The following is a 20,322-nucleotide window of genomic DNA, read 5'->3' on the forward strand; positions in this document are numbered from 1 at the left end:
GTGTGATCTCGGAGTTGGTATATTTAAGTAGCGGGGGGGGCAGGGGTGCTTTCCCCCCTGCTTAGAGCATCTAAATGGTTTGTTTTTGTAGGCTGTTGTGTTTTATTAAATTTTCGACATTTCAGAACTTCGATTATATGGTGTTGGCCATATTAGATTCGAGGTTTTGAAACTTTGATCATGTAATATAGACCCCACAAACGAAATGAAGAATAAAAACTCCAAGCCACAAAATAAGTGTAAATAAGTGCTTTCGTTTACTAAGTAAAGCAAACTTCTTCAGACAATAAATCCATGCAATAAACAACTTAAATACTAAACACGTGACATAATCATGTACATGAAGCAAATCCTGCTTACATTTAAACTGACAACAGTAAAAAAAAAACACAGTTAAACTGCATCAGTACATTAAACCCACAATTTATTCTTAATTAATAATAGTATTAAAATCATTATTGTATATAGTTATTATGCATAAATAAAAACTAGGAACTCATGTTGTAAGATTTTAACTTATAAACATCCCCATTATTATTCAAACCCCCGGAGTCTCAAAAGCTTGCACAGAGTGTTAGAGTAGTGTATGACGTCACACAGGCAAGATGTCTGCCGTGTGATTCAGGAACAGCATGTAGGGGCGTGTATGAGAGCTGCTAAAGGTAGTCTTGCACGGACAGCGTCATGGTATGCAAATTACCTCATTTGCTAGTGAAATCCATGCAAATGAGGTAAATTTGAGATCCAATTAACACTAACCTGTCTGTGGAAGATTAGTGTTACCCGCAGAAATGTACTCCGTTGATAACGGAGTACATTTCTGCAAATAGCTAAACAGAGCTATGACAGCTCCAAATAAAGGATGCATACAGTTGAGGAAGCATGCCAATGGCCAAATATAAGGCCATTGGCAGTGTAAAATGTTTAAAAACATAAAAATTAAACTTTTTTTCCCCCGATCTCCGATGTTTAAGCATAGTGCAGCACCGCGCAAACGTGCAGCACTTAAAAAAAACAAGAAAATCATTTTAAAAAAGCCAAAAATAGGCATTTTCACTAAAAGGCTTATTCTGCCATGCAGGTGAATGGCAGGCTGAAGACAACATGGCTACTGACTAGTGGTTGCTAAGGGGGGAAGCTCAGTGTGAGAGATGTAACCATGCATTACTAGGCAATCCTTTGCAAATGAAGATAAGGATAGTGAATCCCAATTTTCCCCAGCATGTGAGGCATGTCCCAAGAGTGTAAGATTTGGAGTAGGAGAGTAGAAGACTAGAATATAGGTGACATCATGAGGGGGTGTGTCAGACAGGCTGTAAGCTAATTGGAGCACAGTGGCTCGTATTTGCCCTGAGTTGCTCAGGATTGCAAAGAGATGTGTTTACAGTTGTCCTATTTGTAAACCTCAAACCCAAGGTGCACACTGTTATAAGGCAGGAAACTCCTTGCAAACATGCACACAGCGTGTGAGCGTGTGTGCACACATTGGCGCACGTTTGCACTCATTTGCGCGGTGCTTCCCCCGGGTGGAAACAGAAAGGCAAAAGGATGGAAAATAAGTAATAGGAAGTTAACCAAGGAGAACTAGCAGAACTGTAAAGTGAAATATATCAATTACACAGGCAGCAGACTAGCCCAGCCCAGCCCAGCACTTTAAAATCTGCAAACACCATTCCCCCCTGTTTTTTCTCAAGAACTCTGCAACACTGCAGTATACAAAGAGGGAAGGCTTAAAAAGCTTAAGTCAGACAAAATGTTAGGGGCTGCTCTTGCTATCATAAACCAACATGTGCAAGGTGCTGAGGGTGGTGATGTTGTGAATGCTGCTGAGCAACCCACAGTGAGGAGATGGAGAAGAGTGTACAGACCCAGGGTAACCTACCAGTGGCTACATGAGCTGGAGATAGTGGAGCGCTATAGGGTGGACAGGGACCTCCTACAGCAAATTGTTGAACTGTGCCGGCCACGCCTCACACACAGAACCAACAGAGGTGAACCCATCCCAGTGGATACCAAGGTATGTGCTGGCCTAAGAATACTAGCTAAAGGTACCCTCCAAAGACCAACTGGTACTATGATGGGGATTTCACAGGCATCAGCATCCAGGGTACTCCACCAGTTCCTGGATGCCATGTCAGCACATGTCGGTGACCACATATATTTCCTCACTTCCCGTGAGGCATTGGCCAGCAATATGCGTCCTTTCCACCAAATAGCAGAATACCCTGTGGTAGTGGGTGCAATAGATTGCATGCACATACACATCAAAGCACCACCCGGTGAGCGGGGTAGGGTCTACATCAACCACAAGGGCTTCCCCTCCATCAATTGCCAGTTCGTGTATGATGCCTAGGGCATAATAATGAATGTGTGTGCTGGATGCCCTGGAAGCTATCATGATTCCCACATTTGGCATCTGACCCAGCTGTACTAGTCATTTGCCAATGGGGACATTCCCCATGGTCACCTAGTAAGGGATGCTGGATACGCACTGGAGCCATGGCTGATGCCACCCATCTGAAATGCACACCCACCTGATCAAGAACTCCATAATGAGGCACATGCACAAACAAGAATCATAATAGAGTGTGTGTTTGGGATGCTCAAGTCACAGTTCCAGTGCCTGGACACATCTGATGGAGCCTTGCAGTACTCACCAACTACATGTACCCAGATTGTTATGGTATATGCCATGCTACACAATATGATCCTGTGGAAACAGCTGCAGCAGGAACAGCATGGGGCAGGGCCAAACAGCCCCCCACCATTGCCAAGGCCTGCACAGGCACAGCATGACTCGGAGGAGGAACAACCTGAGCCTGCCCCAGTAGGCAGAAGGAGGTGTGCCCAGTATGCCTGGCCTTGGCAAAGAGGCAACGCATAGCACATTCACTGACTCAGTAGGAACCCTGGAAATGACACCTCTTTCTGACTCGCACATACAGTAAAAGGGATGCCTAACTTGACACTACCTGTTTTCAAACATGTATAAGGAGTGTATTATGTGCATCCGACATAGGCAGCCCTGCAGCACCACCCTCATTACTGGCACAGACAAAACTTAAGTCACTCACACATACCAGTTGGGGGGGGGGGTCACATACCTAACAGTCACAGCCAGCAGGACAGTTGTAGACAAACGCAAACACAAACAAATGCTGTATCATGCCCTCTTAAGAGGCATATGGGTAACCTCCCCCCAGGCCTATGCAGACAGATAACAGTAGGCCAGGCAGTGTGATGTGGGTTGGGTAGGCTATAAAGTCACAAACTAATATGCGTGTAATTGGAAGCTAAGGTCTGTAGTACAGTGGTATGCCTCAAGCAAGTACGATAGGCAACAGTACAGACTGAAATGGAGTACCTGACATAGCAGTGCAGGCCTAGCAAATGTGTATAAGTAATTTAGATTTTAGATTTTAGATTTTATTATCTGGTGGATTGCTGGTGCAAGGAGTCCGTTCCTTTTTCGTTTTTTTACAGTGGTTTTTGCTTTTTCTGGTTTTTACTCAAATGTGTATAAGTGTCAGGTGTACCCCTCATCCTATGTACACCCACAGTAACAATCAGGTGTGCCCCCCCCCCCCCGGGTAGAAGTGTACAAATAATAGCGGTCCCCCCTGTATGTAGAAATGTTGATAAGTCTATGCAAATTGACTCATGGAAGCTCTGCAGGCACAGCCTGCTTCCTGTCGATGTACAACACAAAGGTGAGCCCTAAAGTAAAAACCAACTTGATTTTTCACACACATATAGTATATATGCCCATAGTGGGCATGCTCACACACTTAAACAAATGAAGCAAATGTCAGTCAACAACATACTGAAAGGTCATACTGGGCATGCTCACACACTTAAACAAACGAAGCAAATGTCAGTCAACAACATACTGAACGGTCATACTGGGTATGCTCACACACTTAGGCCATGTCTGAGTACAGCAGTGGGCCAGACATATCTGGCAGTTGCAGTTCTTACTCCAGACACGTCACTATTCACCAGTCCTGCCTTGCGCACATAGTGATATGAAAACAGACCCATATAATATATTGGACCCCTGTCATAATCAAACTATGTAATACAAGTACTTAAGTTGTTCAAAGAAAGTTAAAATCCAAAGAAGATCAATAAATCTCCGATCAGTATAATCAAGAAACAATGAGCACTCCTAACATTATCCAAGCCAAGCTCTGCCAAAAATATTGCCAAAGATTCCATAGAGAACCATGAAGCTTTCTTTAGCTATGTCATAAATATCAATGTAAAGTCATATATGTTCTGAGTTAGTGCAAAGTGTAAATTAATACATGTACATGACTGACATTGCCAACATCTTGTCAGACAGGTTCATACATATTTAACCCCCCCCCCACTGACAAAAGGGCCCATTACCATACCTGGAGATTGTGAAAACCCAGAAATCACATATACAATGGTTAAACAGCTCTATCCAAAGCTAAAAACACGGCGTCTATGGGATGACATGGTGTCCCTGGCTGTGTCATATGTGAACTCCAAAACAAACAGACCCTGCACCTGAACAGTCTGTTGAGACTCACCCTCTGTACAGGATATGAAACTGTTGAATGGGTTACAGCAACGTTTGGCACACTCCACAAGTGTTGGTGCACAACAGACCATGGGAGCTATTGTCTTATAAGCCTAATAAGCCTGATCTGCAAGGCCATGGAGTCCATTATTATGGAACTCATAAACAGAGCTATTGGGAGCCTACAAACACCGAACCCTACCCATTTTGGTTTGGTCAGGGGCAGATCATGGTACCTAAACCTGCCAGACTGTTTTCAAGGCAGTTACCCAGGACATACATCAATGAAATGAGCTCCACACGGCCTACATAGACCTTGAAAATCCCTTTTTCAGCATCCCACACACATGTCGTATCCACAAAATCAACAACCTCTGCATAAACACGTATGTCATCTGATGGATTGCCAACTGGGGCACAGACAGATCCCATAAGGTAAGAATTGTGGTCTCCCTATTGGACTGTAAGCTGGTAACAACTGCTGTCCCCCATGGGTCAGTCCCTGGGACCCCTCCTGTCTGGTGTATAATTTTCAGAAGTACAGTCAAACACACGAGGGCTATGGTTAGCAAAGTTTGTGGATGACTGCAAAAAGGTTGTCATAATCGATGTTTGGAACAACAGAGACATCCTTAAAAAGGGTCTCAGTCAGACAGATGTGGTGTCAAAATTATGGCCTCGAGCTACAGTCATACAAATACCACATAGGTGCCATCACCCTAAATATGGAGGTAATAATAAGGGATCTATGGATACATGTGGATAGTCATCTCTACTTTCACAAACACATTCACAAAGTGGATAGAAAATCATGCTATGTGTCCCCACTAATTGCCAAAGCTTTTGCATGTAGGTCAAAGGAGGTTCCCTCTACTCATCAGTCATCAGACCCATCAAAGAGTACCACGACACACTTGCGATGTATCTGACTAGGCACCTTCAGCAGCTGGAAAGGCCACTGAAGTACCTCAACAAGAGGATTACTTACCTCAAACAGTTGCCCCATGCAACAAGACTGAAGTAACTCAATCTGTACTCTGTTGCATACTGTCTACTCTGGCGATCTCTGCCCAACATACAGGTCCATGTCCAATGCAAAACTGATGTACATGCTCTATCTGAAGTAAACCCAAGCTCACTGTGCCACATGCTCTAGGGATATAATCATCACAACAATAAATAGAACATGTTGGAGGGATACATTACTAACTCACAGACTTCCCTTGCTTTGGAACAGGCTCCCAACCTACATTAAGCTGAGTCCCTCACTGACACTCTTCCAGAGGAGCCTTGATGAGTGTATGTGAAACTGAACATGTTAAGTTGTCAATCTCGCCTTCATTCTTGCTTGATGGGTTCGGAGCCGATCCTCGGCTCCGACTCGGCACTTGCTAAGCTCGAGAGTCACTTTTACCAGCTCGAGGCAGCCCCATATCCCATGATGCAAGGCGGTAAGTACCCAGATCTCGTTTGCCGCTTCGCTTATGAGGTCCTCCTTTTACCAGCTCCTGGTAAGTAATTTGCTACTTCGATATTTTAGCCCCTTTTAACTAAAAAACCCTTTATTGTTAGTTTTAATTTAGTTTTAAACATTTTCTGACAGAAAATTTTCTGTCTCTTCTTATTTTTTTAGTCAGACTTTCTCCCATCCCATCCCCCCCCCTGTTAGGGTGTGTGTGTGTGTTTTTTAGTTATACCTTTTGGTATATTTAAGTTAATTTCTTTGACTGGTGTGTGTGTCTGTGTTTGCACCATGTCTAAAGAAAGGGTCTCAGGCTTTAAGAAGTGTGACTCGTGCTGTCAGAAAATGTCTCTGACAGACGGTCACACTTCTTGCCTGTACTGCCTGGGGCCTCTTCACCTGCAGGACTCCTGTGCTATTTGTCATTCTTTCAGCCAGAGAGTCCTGCAGGAAAGAAGGAATAAGTTGATTTTGAGGGGCCTTCTTAAGCCGGAGGGCTCTCCGGCTAAGTCGGCTCCATCCAAGACTGCTAAGTCTTCCAAGGCCCAGGCTTCTGTGTCCAAGCCTGCGGCCTCGGCTCCGACTCGTTCTGAGTCGAGATCGCTCGGCTGGAGCCGATTCTGGCTTACTAAGCCTTCGCACCGATGGCTATCGGTGCCGATTCTGCATCGACCACCGGTGTCGGCTCTGATCGGTTCCGACCACCATGTGGCTCAGGCATCGGTGTCGGCTCCGATCGGCTCCGACACCGTTACTTTTGTGGCTGTATCGGCTCCGGCTGGAGCCGATGCATCGAGACTACCTGTCGGCTCCGATAAGTTGTCGGCTCCGACAGGTTCAATAGTTTCATCGGTTCCGATGGCTCCTTCGAGGAAGAGGTCTAGGTCTCCTTCCTTGGAGCCGATACTTTCGGCTCCGGCTTCACCTCTCCTCTCGGAACGGAGCCATCGGAGCCGATCTTCAAGGTCATCCAGGCTTTCTGACCATGATTTAGAGAGAGTGGTCAGTAGATTACTTAAGTCACAGGCACTGGCCCAAATGTTACATAGTCCATCTCAACAGACGGCTATTGGTGGCCGGGCTTCCATGGTCTCCTCCGAGGGGGTGAGTGGCATCGGACCCTTGTCCGAACCCGCTCTTCCCCTTGGAGCCTCGGCCTTGGTGAGCTCGGCTCCGACATCTGCCTCGGAGACTTCCCTTTCGGTGGTCCCTGGAGTTCCTAGCTCTTCGGAACGGGTTCTCTCGGACCTTCCTGGGAGGGGAGCATTCGAGGTGATGAAGAGTGTGCTGGCCACTGGTATCAGCCAGCAGTCTGTTCCCTTAGCTCCTCCCTCTGTAGTGCCTGTTGACATCTCTGCCACTTCTCTTGCTACAGGACCCAGAGATCCTCCGCCTCAGGTTTCCCCATTGGGAATATCCCCCTCTTCCGAGGATTCTCCTGATGTTTCGGGAGATCCTCCTAGAAAGAGGACTTGTAAGAAGAAACATATAGACTCCCCCAGTCTATCACTTCAGATACTGACTTAGATGAGTCAGAGGGATCCCCAAGATCCCCCTCTGAGGATGTCTCCTTCTCAGACATCCTAGAACTCCTTAAACAGAGGGGAAACTGGCCCACCAATAATCCCTCTGAGGATGAGTCAGTATACCTAGAGGCGTTTGGATCTCGGCCCTCCACCTCCTGGGTGTCTCCGCCTTTCGACCCCCTTATGCAAGTTATTGCCCGAAGGCGTGGGCTGCTCCTGACTCTGTAGAGCCAGTCCCTAGGAGGCCTTCAAAATTTATTACTGCCCGTGTGATAAGCAATTCCTCACTAAGGGTGTCCCGCTGATGCCATGGTGGTGGCTGCTGCCACCAAGAAGGAACTTGCAGATCCTTCCGTACCCGTCCATCCTCCTAATAAGGACTCTAGGACCATGGATAGGTATGGTAAGCGGATGTTTTCCTCAGCGACCTTTGCTATGCGTTTGCTGAATTACCTATGTCACTTCACCAGACTCCAAAGGGATATCCTTAAGGAGCTAGGTGATGTTGTACAGGATCCTACAGCTGCAGGAGCTCAGGAGAAAATTGCTTTGCAGCTAGGAACCCTTAATTCCATTGCAAACTCCTCCATGCGGCTTATATCATATGCTGCTGATGGAGCGAGTAGGGCCGCAGGTACAGGTGTGGCCCTTAGATGCCAAGCCTGGATGCGGCTATGTGACTTTGCAGATCCCTTTAAGGCGTCCTTCACAAATTCTCCTTTGATGGGTCAGCTTTGTTTGGCCCTCAAGTGAAGGAAACTTTGACCAGGTGTGAGCAGGACGGCAAGACTCTTTCTGCCGTAGGAGTCCGTTTTCCACCCCTTCTAGACCTTACCCCAAAGGACAGAAAGGTGGCAAAATGTGGTTCCAAATCCCAAGGAGTCACGCGGATTCACGTGGTCAGTTTACCCCTAGAGGCAGAGGGGTAACAACAACAGGCCGCTCTAGAGGCAGAGGGGTCCAAAAACCAGGGAAACAGAGAGCCTCTCTGACAAGCCCTTTCAGCATCCCTGAGATGTTGCCCGGCTGTCCATCCTTGGAGGCAGTCGGGAAGACTATCGCTGTACCCAGAAGCCTGGCGTTCCCTCACTCAAGACAGATGGGTACAGTTGATCATATCCGAGGGTTACAAAATTCCTTTCAAGGAAAGTCCTTTCTATCACTCAAATTCCCTTCCAGATGTACCACCGGTCTAAGGGAAATTGCAGAGTTAGAAGTCTTAAAACTTCTGCAAAAAGAGCCATTCAGCCAGTTACGACAGATCATTCAGAGCCGGAATCTACTCAAGGTTCTTTTGGTCCCCAAAAGACGGGAGACTGGAGACCAATATTGGATCTCAGCAGACTCAACAAGTCTGTGAGGAAGACAAGATTCAAATGGTCACTCTTCAGTCGATTCTGCCCTTCTTACAGAAGGACAACTGGATGTGCTCAATAGATCTTCAGGATGCGTACTATCACATCAAAATTCACAGGCGCTCCAGGAGATTTCTCCGCTCGGCTGGGGTCCAGTCATTTCCAGTTCAGAGCCCTGCCCTTTGGTCTCACTACAGCCCCCAGAGTGTTCACCAAATGCATGGCAGTGGTCACGGCTCACCTGAGACGTCAAGGATTCCAGGTGTTTCCGTATCTCGACGACTGGCTCCTTTCAGCCACCACCAGGCATCAGCTTATTCAAGCCAGGGATTACACAATAAAGCTTTGTACTCTTTTGGGCATCTCGATAAACTTCGAAAAGTCATCCTTATTGCCCTGCCAGTCTATTACTTTCATAGGCGCAAACTTAAACACTGTTCGGATGTCAGCTACCCTTACGGATCAAAGAGTTTCAGACATTCAAAGTCAAGTCAGGATCATTCTAGCCAACAAGAAAGTACAGGCCAGAATGGTTCTAAAGGTATTAGGCCTCATGGCTGCAGCCATTACTCTTCTTCCCCTGGCTTGCTTCTACATGCGCCTTCTTCAGTGGATGCTGTTCACACAGTGGTCGTACCAACAACTTCCAATGCGTCACCAGATTCTGGTGACACAGACTTGCAAAGATCATCTTGCTTGGTGGATCACATCTCCCCAGGTTCACCAAGGCAGACACTTTGTACCCCATCCCGGTAGCCACTGTCACCACGGATGCCCCCCTGATCGGGTGGGGGGGGTCATTATCAGGGCAGGATGGTTCATGGGACGTGGCAGCCGTTCGAATACCACCTGCACATAAATGTCCTGGAGATGAGAGCAGTGCTTTTAACGTTGCAAGCCCTCAACGACTTTCTTCCCGTAGGGACAATTGCAGTCCACACAGACAACATGTCTGTAGTTTGGTATATCAACAAACAGGGCGGAACCAAGTCCTACCCTTGTGTCGAAGCGCTCAGACTATGGCAATGGGCAATCTCCTCTCATCGGTTTCTGGTAGCAACGCATATCCCTGGGAAAACCAACATTGTAGCGGACAGATTGAGCAGAGCTATTCTCATGCCTCACGAGTGGTCTCTCAAGCAATCTATAGCGGAAGAGATTTTTCTGGAATGGGGTCGTCCATGTTGCGATCTTTTCGCTACTCCCAAAACAGCAAATGCCCAGACTTCTTCTCTCTCTTCCCTCTTCCAGGCCATCCCCCCAGAGACGCTCTGACCCAGGATTGGCCCCAGGGACTTCTTTATGCCTTCCCTCCATTTCCTCTGATCCCTCAAGTTATCCAGAAGGCAACCGCTTTGAGAGCCAAATTGATTCTCATTGCCCCTTACTGGCCTCGACAAGTTTGGTTCCCGTTCCTCCATCGTCACCTTTTGGTGCAGCCGTGGCATCTGGACCCAGTGCCAGATCTTCTGATTCACCAATCCGGTCAGCTGCACGGTCTATCCTTCTCTCAACCTCACAGCATGGTTGCTCCACTTCCTTCCTTAGCCAGGCTTCCTTTGATCTCTAACTCAGTTAGAGACATCATAGTAGCTTCTTTAAAATCCTCTACCAGGAGGATTTATGCAAGCAAATGGAAACGTTTCTCTTATTGGGCTAAGGCCAAGAGTATTGATCCTTTCACTGCCCCTGTTCAGGCAGTCCTGGACTTCTTAGCAGAGATTTTTCATGCAGGCTCCTCTTCTTCCACAGTCAGAGTTCAATTGGCTGCTATCTCGAACTTTCATGTCGGGATCGCAGATCACAATATTATGTCCCATAGGCTCTGCAGGGCCTTCTTGAAAGGAATTTTCCTGCTAAAGCCTCCAATCAGGAATCCTCCTCCTCAGTGGGATCTAAATTTAGTGCTGACATCCTTGATTCTTCCCCTTCGAGCCAGCTGTTTCTTGTTCCTGAAATTTCTTTCTTGGAAAACTTTATTGCTAGTGGCTGCTACATCGGCTAGGAGGGTGACTGAACTTCATGCTCGATCGGTTCGACCCCGCTATTTGGTTTTTCACAAAGACAGAGTATCATTGAGAACTAATCCGACCTTTTGCCTAAGGTCGCCTCAAAGACCAATTTGAATCAATCCATTGATCTCCTGTATTTTTCCCAAACTATTCAGACAGAGCCGAACAAAACTACATTATCTTGATGTCCACCGTCAACTCAGATATTATTTGGACAGAACAAAAATTTAGGAAATCTGATCAACTTTTTGTTTCCTATGCGGATAATAAGAAAGGCCTTCCTGTTTCTAAAGTGACCTTGTCTAGATGGCTTTCTTGGTCATCTCTGAAATTTATCTGCTCAGGGGAAAACAGCTGTGCTCAAAACCTAAAGCACATTCAACTAGGAGCTTAGCTACTTCTACAGCCTTTCAAGCTAGACTTCCTTTAGACACTATTTGTGCAGCCACTTGGGCCACTCCTCATACTTTTGTTTCCCACTACAAATTGGACTTGGCCTCCAGGGACAGAGCCAGTTTTGGCTCTACAGTCCTCAAGAGTCTGTTCCATTGAGCCACCCAGGATAGAGGTGCTAGGGGCGGTCCCATCAAGCAAGAATGAAGGCGAGATTGACAACTTAACATTAAGAAGTTATGTACATACCATAACGTTCCATGTTAGTTGTCTTCTCTGCTTCTTTCTTATGACCTCCCTCCTTCCCCAGGCCTGGACAGACCTTTCTATAAGAAATTATTATGCTGAAGACCATTCAGACCTGGTCCTTCTTCCATCCTGTAAGTTTTCTTTCTTCCTTTTGGAAGTGTTTTTATGCTTGGTGCTATTGCCCTTTGTCATCAAACGAGATCTGGGTACTTACCGCCTTGCATCATGGGATATGGGGCTGCCTCGAGCTGGTAAAAGTGACTCTCGAGCTTAGCAAGTGCCGAGTCGGAGCCGAGGATCGGCTCCTTACCCATCAAGCAAGAAAGAAGGCGAGAGAAGACAACTAACATGGAACGTTATGGTATGTACATAACTTCTTATTTCACACCATGGATCACTTCATCAGCTCTACTACACAGAGGCATAGAGAACTAACCCCAGGTGTGGTGATAGCTGCACATTCTGGCCATACTAATATATGCCTTCAGGCAGATAGCCTATTACTTACCTATGTACCTACATATGTAGGGGGAACACAGTATAATAAGCCAAAGATGGATGGGCAGAGATGTGTGTAAGAGGGTGACCATGACAAGGAGCCATCCAGGACTGTCCCACCCAGCACGCATCCCAGTGGCACTACTCCTGCTTTTCCTAATAATATGAGATTAGGAATTCTACACAGTATTTAGTATTTTAAGTATTATACATTTTCTGTAAAAATGATGTAATTTAAGAACTGTACATTTCTGTAAAAATGCTTCTGTATTGTTAATATCCTACATTCAATTAGTTCTCTGATCCTTATAAGTTGTATCTTACAGTAATGTAGTTTATGTAATGTACCAGTATATAGTGGAGCTTTTCTCCTCGGGCCTCTGCTGAAAATGGACATGTATCCAGCCAGACTAGCCCGGTCAACAAATGTAAAATAAAATAAATAAATAAAATAGTAGCCATCAGTATCTGTAAGCATTACAGAGTATGTGGTGCATGTGCCTGCTGTACAACATGACTGTACAATGAAGTACCCATCTACTATCTGTAGACATGTACCTGTCACGTAAGTTCATAGGTATGTAGTAGACTATCTTCACAAAGGCATATATTAGCCTAGGCAAGTTGTGCAGCTTTCACCACACCATTGGTTAGTCTCCTAAGCCCTAGTTCTAATAGTTAGTACCCTAAACCCCTATCTAGTGGAGCAGCTGATGTGATCCCCGGCGTGAATTGTCTGTTTCCCATCCACTCATCAAGGTTCCTATTGAAGAGTGTCAGCGAGGGGCTCTGTCTTATGTACACTGGGACTCTGTCGACTACTCATACCCCTTAAAAGTACTCTATCCCACCAGCATGTTGTATTCATTGTTGCGATGAGGTTCATATCCCTGGAGTGTGTAGTGCTACTCAGTTTTGTTTTCCTTAGATGGAGCATGTTCAACAGTTATGTATTGGACGTGGCTCTATATGTTAGGCAGAGTTTGCCTCTGAGTAGGCGGTATGCAACAGAGAACAGATTCAGTTTTTCCAGTTGTGTTGCATAACACAACTGTTTGAGGCCAGTAATCCTCTTGGTGAGGTACCTCTGTGGTCTCTCCAGCTGCTGGATATGCCTAGTCGAGTACATCCAAAGTGGTGCATTGTACTCAATGATGGGTCTGATGACTTAAGAGTAGAGGGCCACCACTACTTCTTTTGATCTTGATGCAAACCCTTTGTTGATTAGGTGGGCCACATAGGATTTCCTAACCACTTTGGCAACATGGTTGTCAAACGAAAGATAACTATCTACTTGTGTTCCCAGATCCCTTATTACCTCGTCAGTTTTTAGGGGGTAACATCTATGTTGTAGTTTGTGGGCACTTTGTTTTTCCCAAAGGGGATTACTATGCATTCTTTCGGATTGAGCTTGAGGCCATGATTCTGACACCACACATCTGTCTCATAGAGTCCCTTCTGGAGAATATTTGTGTCATCCGGGGAATCTATTATGGCACACACTTTACAGTTCCCAGCAAACTTAGTCAACCACAACTCTCCTGTGTTGGCATGTACTTCTGAGAAGTATATACCAAACAGGAGGGGCCCCAGGACTGAATCCTGGGGGACACCAGTTGTTACCGGTTTAGAGTCTGACATGTAGCCAGCAACTCTTAATTTGTGGGATCTATCTGTGAGCCAGTTTGCAATCCATCTTGTGATGTATGGATTTATGCCCAGATTGATGAGTTCATCTGTGATACCTGACTGGGGAATGGTGTCAAAGGCCTTAGCGAGGTATAGGTAGGCTGTGTGGAGCTCCTTTCAATCATCTGTAGCCTGGGTAACTGTCTCAAAGAAATCCACCCAGTTCAGGAGGCAAGATCTGCCTTTGACGAAGCCAAACTGGGTGTGCTCAACTGTGTGAAGGTTCCCAATGTCTTTATTGTTGAGTTCCATTATGATTGGCTCCATTGCCTTGCAGATCAGACTCGTCAGGCTCATAGAGTGGGAATGCTAAGGGTCTGTTTTGGCCCCACCCCTGTGGAGTGGGAAGAACGTTGCTGTGCAACATTCTATGGGTACATATCCTGTAGAGAGGCTGTAGAGAGAGGTGTAGGTATCCTTGATGAATATGGATACATCAGATCCAGGTTCTGATGCCGGAAGGTATGGAATGAGTAATATCCTGGTAGTGCTGGTGTGCTCTCTGGAGCCTTGAACTAGGTTTCTGTTACTGCACAGATATCAATATTCTTCATACTGAGGAGTGCCTTTAGTGTGTGCATTTGGAGGCTGAGACTTCTGGGACTGAGTAGCATTTAGCTCACTTTGCGGTTATTTGTGTTGGTTACGGGGGTTGGTTTGTCCTTTGACCCTTGCCTAAAAAAGGTAATATGGGGACAGCAAGAGCCTTGGCCAGTATTCAGAAGCATAGGTGTGACAGGTGCAAATCATCTGTAGCGAAGCAACGAGGCTTGTCTATCATGTCATCTCAGCCAGACAGAGACTGGATCCCCTTTGAATGACACTAGAAGCTCAGCCAATTGTTGAAGTTTATCATCTTTCTGTTATATTGCAGTATCATGTAGGTGAAGGTAAGATGCTACTCAAGGTCAGGGTCATACCAGCCTGGGCTACATAATCATAGAGCTATTATATATCTCTTGTCATGTTGTCCTGGGAGGTATGTCTCAGATCATTCATACTGATATGTACAAAGACTGCGTCATATATGTACCTGTTCTGGAGTGATGTAAGTGCTTGTGTTATGTGGCGGATCATAGCACCTGACAGACAACTGACAGTAACCTTCTCCTTGTCCAGCCTAGTGAGTGGAACATCTGTGCGCCTGACTATGGAGTCACCTATTACTAGTGTGTTGGGTATGTTGTTTTGCCTTAGGGCCTGTTGTGAGGCACACTGCTTTGGTGTATTATGTGTTTTCTGGCGTGTTCTTGGAGGTGCATGTTGCTTGCTTGTCTGCTTAGGAGGACACTTTCTCTTTTTCAGATTAATATTTGTATTCTCCGAGTATGTCAATGTGTATTTATGTGTGTGTTTTGCTGGTGCTTATATTGTAGGTCTATGCGAGACTGTTGGTGTTGTGCTTGTATGACCCTACTCCTCTTGACTGTATTTTCCAGTATTGGGTTGACAGAGCTTAGCCTCCAGTTTGACCCTGTGTGTGCCAGCATGTGGTGCATCAACCCATATATGATATGGTTATGACCTATGCATACAATACACTCACAATACACCTAGTATGATAAGCCTGCTGAGGTTAGCAAATGTGAAAAAAACCTTTGGGCAAATTGTCAGCGAGTAATGTCTGTATTGCATCCTGTAACTCCATATTGCTTGCTGAAGTGTAAAAAAGTACTTAGCTTGGATTAAGAACCCCACACTTGCCAACTGTGTGTGTGTGTCTGTCTTTCCCAGGGGAGAGCGCAACCTTTCTGTCGACTACTCATACCCCTTAAAAGTGATATACTCATCTTTGTCAAGTCTGATGATGTCACCATCCTACAAATACACCTGTGGGAAGGTGAAATCCCAGTAATGTGCATAGCACGTCGTGTGAATGCGTACTGCTGTAGTATCATAATGTAGTTAGGTAGGAGTTTGAATTCTGCACTTGCTAACTGTGTGTGTTTTCCAGGTGTGTGACACCGTTGGTCAATGTGGAGTGGGTTTTGATTTTTCTAGTGTATTACATATCACAATGACAACTGTATGTACATAACACATGTAAGGTAGCTGTGGGGCAAAGCCATATACATACATGTGACCTCAATTTTTTCATAGGTGGGCACTATGCTTTCTCCATGAAAGCCTCTGTTAGCCTTGCCAGAGCGTGCTGGTGCTTTCCAGACCTTAGGTTACTTCTGTATGCTTGTGACAAGCTTAGCCACTGCAGTGATCCATGGGCTACTTCTTCTGTTTCACATCCACTCATCACAGTTTCTTTTGAAGAGTGTGAGTGAGGGTTTATGCTTGAGGTATATTTGAATCCTGTTCCAAAGCAAGCAAAGTCTGGCAAAGATGACTAATCATTATAGGTGTGCAACAACCTCTGTTGATCTGCATGCAAACCCTTTATTGCGTATGTGCTCCACAGAGGAATTTTCGAAACCCTTTGGTAATGTGATTATCAAAGGAAAGATGACTAAACACATGGCTCTATGTATACATTAGTACCTGTTCCACATTTTGGAGGCTACTACCTATGTGGTACTCTGGGGATACTTTGTTTTCTAAAAGTGGATAACTATGCTTTCTTTGGCTTATAGCTTTACAGCATGATTTTGACACCAGGTATCTGTCTCTATGATACCCTTTTGGAGGATGTGTGTGTCATCTGGAGAATAAAGTGTAGCCCACAGTATACATTTTCATCAAACGTGGGCAGACATATCCCTACTGTGTTTGCCTGTACCTAAGAAAACTATATGCCAAACAGGAGTGGTTCCAGGACTGAGTGCAGGTAATTACCATTTGTTACTGGCATAGAATTGTACACGGAGGTTGCAAATGTTACTGTGTGTCGTACATCTATGTGTCAGTTGTCAATCCATCATCTAACAGTCATTTATGGTCAGTCTGTTGAGGTTATGTATAATACCAGAATGTGGGATGGGTATGAATTGCTGGGTGCGCTGTAGCTTGGCTGTATGGACCTCCCCTCCCTCACCTATAGCCTTGTTAACTGGCTTGAAGTCTACTAGGTGTAGGAGCCATGATCTGGCCTTTAGAAAACCTAAGTGGGTATGGTGCAGTGTTTGCAGGCCCATAATGTCTCTGTTAATGAGTTCCATAATGCTGTGCTCCATAGCCTTCCAGATAACATTTGTTTGGCTTATAGGATGAGAGTTTCCAGGATCTGTTGCAGCTCTACCCTTAATCAGTTTATGTTAACATTTGCACTGGGTGTGACGAGGATGGGCAGGATTATGAATAAGTATATTAGAGGGTCAGCCCAGGTTTGAAGGTTAGTAGACCAAGCCAGATAGGCAGGATTACGTTGGCTTGTACATGTGCTGAGGAGAGATGCAGAGTATATTGTGAAAAAGATGCTAAGGATGAAGCTGCCAGGTAACAGGAAAATAGGAATGCCTAAGATGAGGTTTATGGATGTGGTGAGAGAGGACATGCAGGTGGATGGTGTGACAGCGTAAGATGCAGAGGGCAGGAAGAAATGGAAACAGATGATCTACTGTGGCGACCCCTAATGGGAGCATCCAAAAGGAGAAGAAGAAGAAGAAGTTGTAGCTCAACCCTTGTGGACTGTGAACACCATTACTGTGCGTCATTCCACAAGTATGTAACCTGTATAGAGGCTGCATTTGAACAGAGTGTTTAGGTGAGTGGTTACTTCATATGTCAGCTTGTGTATGACACAGCCAGGGACACTGTCCAGTACCATTGCCACTGTGGTTTGGACTTTAGTAAAGAGATGTTTTAACTAGAGTATCTGTGAATCATCAGGTTTTACATTGTTCAGGTCTGGAAATGTGGCCCTTGTGTAACGACAGGGTGGTGAAATCAGAATTCAGACTGTCTGACAAGGTATTGGTAATGTCATTCAGATAAGTGTACTTTGTGACCATTTACATTAACTCTCACCCGCTCTGAGATTTCCCCTTTAGATTATAAACAACACTAAAGAAAGCTTTAGTGTTGTCTTTGGAAGCCTTGCCAATTTGTATTTTGAAGCTTGCCTTGTATGATTAATGAGGGCTTGTATTTTCCCAATGATACTGACCAGAGAGGTTATCCCTTCTTGGTATGCAACTCTTTTTTGGAACAACTTCACACCTTTTATTACATATTTAGTTTATGGCAGGGGTCCATGATACTAATGCACTTTTACTGTATAAGTGAGTATTTCTTGTGTTTGTGATAGCACGGTCCATGCAACCCTGTAGGTGAACAGTGTGCATTACTAAAGGATTATGCAGGTGGGGCAGTGTTAACCTTAGTAATGCAAACCAATGACAGATAACAACAACAGCATCACCCACAGCACAGTGTCAACCAATGTCATAAACACACATGCGTACTCAAGTTCCAAAATGTGTGTAGTACAATGCATACTGGCCACCAATAGAAACTATGGAGTGTTAACACTGGCCAATACAGGGCATGTCACCCTGCCCATGTGTCCAATATGCATGTACATGCAGACAGTGCACCTCCACCATGTTCACAAATGGACACCTGCAAACCTCTGTTGCACACACCCCACACTTACTGTCCACTGTATAACACATGCTGACACAACTACACATATCAGCCAAGTGGCACATGGGCAAACAAAACACAATTGGAATAAACACTGGTGAAAACAATACAACACTGCTAATTACAGCTTTAATGCATCATGCCTGCTCAGCTACACCTTCAAGGATATAATTACACTTTACTGCTAACAACATGCTACACATCCAACCATTGCTATACTTTATTAAATTCACCCTGTGCATCAGCACCATGTTACCTTGTTCCTGCATCAATGATACAGATGACAGGAAGTGGCACAGGTTTCATCATATGCACAGGGTGTGTTGTTGGTTTGCCAGAGGCCTACACTTAGCCATACAATCAACATGTGTGTGTGAGTGTGTGTGTTAGGGCCATGAGTACTGTTATGGGCCAATGTTGATGTCATGTGTGCAGGTATGTGTTTGCCCTAGGTTTCTGGTTTATGTGTGTGTGTCTGCATGCACACAGTCCCACCATGCAGCTGCCATATACGGGAATTTGTGAGACAGCTACAGACTGTACCTGGCAGGCTTTACAGATCACCATCTCTGGCCATGGATACGAAACCTGTGCCTGGCAGGGGTACTACAGACAGTATCAGGTACTAATCCAGATTGGGTACTATCCTCAGAGGTTGACAAATGTCCACTGGATCCAGATCCCTGCTGGGACTGGTCAGAGCCACGTGCACATGGTCTGCTAGGACGGTCTATGGACAGCCCCCCCAACATTGCTGGGGCTTGCACTGGCACTACGGGAGCTGCTGTGACTTGCTGGACGTCCACGGTGACCTCCAGCTGGTGATGTTGCTGGCATACGTCCAAGTCGACATCTCAACCATCCCGCACTGTCCTGACATATGGACATGACATTGTGGATGACATCCAATGTCTCACCCCAACGTCTATCAATGACCTCAGTGTAGTTACATATGGCACCTGCTAGGTCATGGATACTGTCATTTACAGAGGTGTAATGAGCCCTCTGTGCCCTTAACTCTGTCTGGTGTATCGCTCCATTCGTGTCTGTGCCTCCATGACAGCCTGGAACATGCGTGTGGTAGAAAGAGGTGTGGCATGTCTGCCAGTGGCATGATGACCAGCAGTGCTCTGACAAGAACCCCTGAGCATCTGCCTATGTGGTACCATTCCAGACATCTGGCTATGGCTGCTGTGTCCTGATACATGTGCCATAGATACCACACTGTCCTGGCCAGTGCCAACCATACACTGTCCCTCAGGTAAGGGCAATGGTGCTGATGGATGTACAGACAGTATGACTGTGTGCATGGATGGGGTGGAGACTTGTGTACTGTCAATTGGTGGCCCAGCAACAGACCCTGACAAACCTGCCTGTGCCTGAACACACCTATCCTCATGATCACTCTCTGTCTCAGTGACATCAGGTTCCCTGCTGTACTGAACCAGCCCCGCCTCGCCACCTGTGAGAGGAAAACAGGAAACACACTTTAAGACCTGAACATGACTTCAGACCACATGCACACACACAAAACTACACCCCTCCTGAAAGCAGACACACACAACACCAGCAATCACAGAACATACACAATAGCAGGTGATGGTGGAGTACAGTATCACAAGCAAAACAGTCATATCACACCTGTCAGCATGCAGGACATGTGTTGCTCAACAGCATGCAGTGCAAGTATAGTCAATCCTTGTTACTAACAGTATACATGGCTTTGATGCATGTGTTTTGTTATTAGGTGATGGCCCTCCCCCTGGAACACAATGCATACATGGACACAACATTGCTGTGCAGGTATTCATAACCCTGTGATGTACTGTACACCATAACTCACAGGTGTACATACCATTGCTGGATGTGTATCTGTGTGTCAGATAGGTATCCAATGCTGATTACAGCCTCTGTGTCTTTGGCAAATAATTTGGAAACGTGTTAATTGTGGACACGTATTTAGCACATGCATGATGAATATTCACACAACATCATCAGTGGTGCATGGATAGCTGATAGAATACCATTCGGCAACTTACCCAATGTACGGTAC

Source organism: Protopterus annectens, chromosome 11.part0 (assembly GCF_019279795.1).
Source record: "Protopterus annectens isolate FY-2018-M chromosome 11.part0, PAN1.0, whole genome shotgun sequence".
NCBI classification, from domain to species: Eukaryota; Metazoa; Chordata; order Ceratodontiformes; family Protopteridae; genus Protopterus; species Protopterus annectens.